Genomic DNA, 2,553 nt, shown 5'->3' with positions numbered 1-2,553 from the left:
GGTAGTAAAAGGTAATACCCAACACAATTAATTCCTTTTTCCTCAGTAACTCACTCACTGTTCTTTATCTGTTCTAGAGGGATCGGGAAAAAAAAACAAAAAAAAAAAACAGGTAGCGCGTCGCTACAAAGAGATTCGTGTTTTCAGCCAAATTTAATAAAAGCTACACAACACCTTTGCAAAATTTGCAGAAAATCTAAGATTATGAGCTTCAAAATGTCTTGAATTATTCGAATTATTTCGCGGAATCCTAATTTTGGGAACCTCTGTGTTACTCCATACTTCCTAATATGATTATTGCGCTATGTTGAAACAGCTCAGTTGCTGTTTGTTGACTTTTGTTCTTATTAATTTATAATAATAATCACTGATGTAACAGATCCATCTTATCCTAATCTAATTCTATTAAGAACACGATTAATCCCACGAACTAATGATTATAAAAAACATCTTTTTATCATATCGCTCATTTTAGTAGCCTATTACTCTTCAACTAAGTATGAGACTATGTTTATTTCTATTCGCGTCCCTTCTTTTTGGAAGCGTGTCATCCACGAGTGAGGTCATTTCACAAGCTGCACCATATATCAGAACACACATTAGATTATTTGGTATGCATCTTCAAGTACTCTTTTTGTTATTTCAATTTGAAAAATCTATTAGATCTAGAGCTGCTCACTTCAGAAGTTTTTTTTTTATTTTGGATTTAGCGTCATTGTGTTCTCAAACTTAGGCGGTTTGCCCAAAAGGTTACCAACCTTTTCAAGCCTTGGAATAATAGGGGAGTATAAAAATGGAAGAGAAAAAACAAATTTAAACTTAAAGTAAAATAACATCTTAAACACAATCGTTCCTATTTACATGAATGATTGCTTTGGGGAACTCCGAACTCCCCCTACTTGTGGAGGAAACAGCAGGACTTCGGAAGATCCCGGCACTTCTCTCTCAACCGTTTCACTGAGATTAAAATCCAGTGGAGGATGAGTGAGAGGGCTAGCTGATGACGCTCAGGACTTGAGTGGAGAATCTGGCCATTGACAGAACTGTAATATAATTATTTATTATAGGTCTGTGTGCCACTACTGTTTCAAGCTTCATGGAGAATTGCAAGGATGGGTCGCTATCTAGAATCCCTATTACAATGATATTGAGTGTCTCATGGAAAGTGGTGAATTTTGATTTAATAAGGACTGATACAAATGGGATATTAAGGTCATTGTGTAGTGTATTGATGGTTTCATAATAAGGAGCATCGACTATTGTTAGGACTTTGGACTGAAAGGATTGAAGACGTTTGATGTTTGAATTTTTAGCTGTCCTCCACAATTCTAATTTCAATGTGTTAGACTTACCATTTGTCTTTTCCTTTCTTGTTTCAAGAGTACTTTTCTATTTATTGAGGTAAATTTTCAACTTTTTTAAGGTCTTTATGGATGATTTTATTTGTGACAAAGTAAGGAACATTAAGGATTTTGGATTGTAAGGATTGGATACGAGAGATAAATTAATTAAAAATTAAATAACATAAAATAATAACTAATAAAGCAATGGATGGGAACAGTAATAATGTAATTACAGTTGTCAATTAGCTCATCTTGGTTATCTACCCCACAAGTCAGAAGATCAACAAGGCACTTAGTAGCCAAATTTTCACACAATTTTTCTCTTACTTAAGGCATGTTGTGATAAATTACTTTAATCAAAACTAAAAAGTAAACAATAAACTGAAGTTTAGGAAGGTAAGGTTATAAAACAAGTTGCTCCAGAAATCTGCTTGGAGCTCTTGAGCATTTTACATTTAACAAGACTTTAAATACGGCTACTCACAATCCAATTCATTTAGTATTGTAAAACATTTTATATTTAACACATCATGAACACCCTTATGGTACGTTATGTTTTTCAATGGAGTAGATTTTTCATTTGTCTTTTCCTTTCTCACTTAAAGAATACTTTTTATAATAATATAAAATACTTACATAATATAAAATATAATATAAAGAATATTTACTAGTTACTGGGGTAAACTTACTTCAGCAAAGAACAAAATCGAAATTCTAATGAATGGCGATAGATGATTTGTAGATAATCTTGCTTTCATCAGAGCAGACTTTTTTTTTAACATTCTCTCAACTTTCACAGAGTTTGGAAAAGACCGAAATATTCCATGGGTACCTTTAATAAATTGCAACCGTAACACTTGTTGTCCAGTAAATCTCAAGTGTTGCCTCGGAGACTCCTGTTGTGATCTAAATGGGTAAATGCATTAATTTTTCTTTTAATTTTTCAATATATTGTTTATTAACAATTAAAATATCATTATTTGGATATTTCAGTCGTAACATGATGCAAAGAAAGCTATGCTAAGAATGTGGAGCATTATAAGTCTAAAGTGATTCCTACTTGTCTTTCAACATCACTAACTCAAAACTTCAATACATATATTAATTAAATCATTCTAAAAGACCAATTAATTAAAGGCAAAAATTTAATGTTATAACATTGTAGAATTTTTTAGTAATAAATCATATATGGATATATATGATATATATA

At 31.7% G+C, this 2,553-nt stretch overlaps 1 long non-coding RNA gene across 2 annotated transcripts in view; it reads left to right on the top strand.

Annotated features, from left to right (window-relative positions):
* The first annotated feature begins 480 nt into the window (after positions 1–480).
* Positions 481–2,553, top strand: part of LOC106678415 (uncharacterized) — a 6,044-nt gene continuing 3,971 nt past the window's right edge. For both annotated transcript variants that reach the window (XR_010844401.1, XR_010844400.1), the window contains exons 1-2: positions 481–611; positions 2,143–2,257. This is a non-coding gene — a long non-coding RNA (uncharacterized lncRNA). The remainder of the gene's footprint in view (positions 612–2,142; positions 2,258–2,553) is intronic.

The sequence above is a fragment of the Halyomorpha halys genome, unplaced genomic scaffold, assembly GCF_000696795.3.
Source record: "Halyomorpha halys isolate HHAL.00 unplaced genomic scaffold, Hhal_1.1 Scaffold142.1, whole genome shotgun sequence".
Lineage (NCBI taxonomy): Eukaryota > Metazoa > Arthropoda > Insecta > Hemiptera > Pentatomidae > Halyomorpha > Halyomorpha halys.
This window is presented reverse-complemented; position numbering and strand designations above follow the sequence as displayed.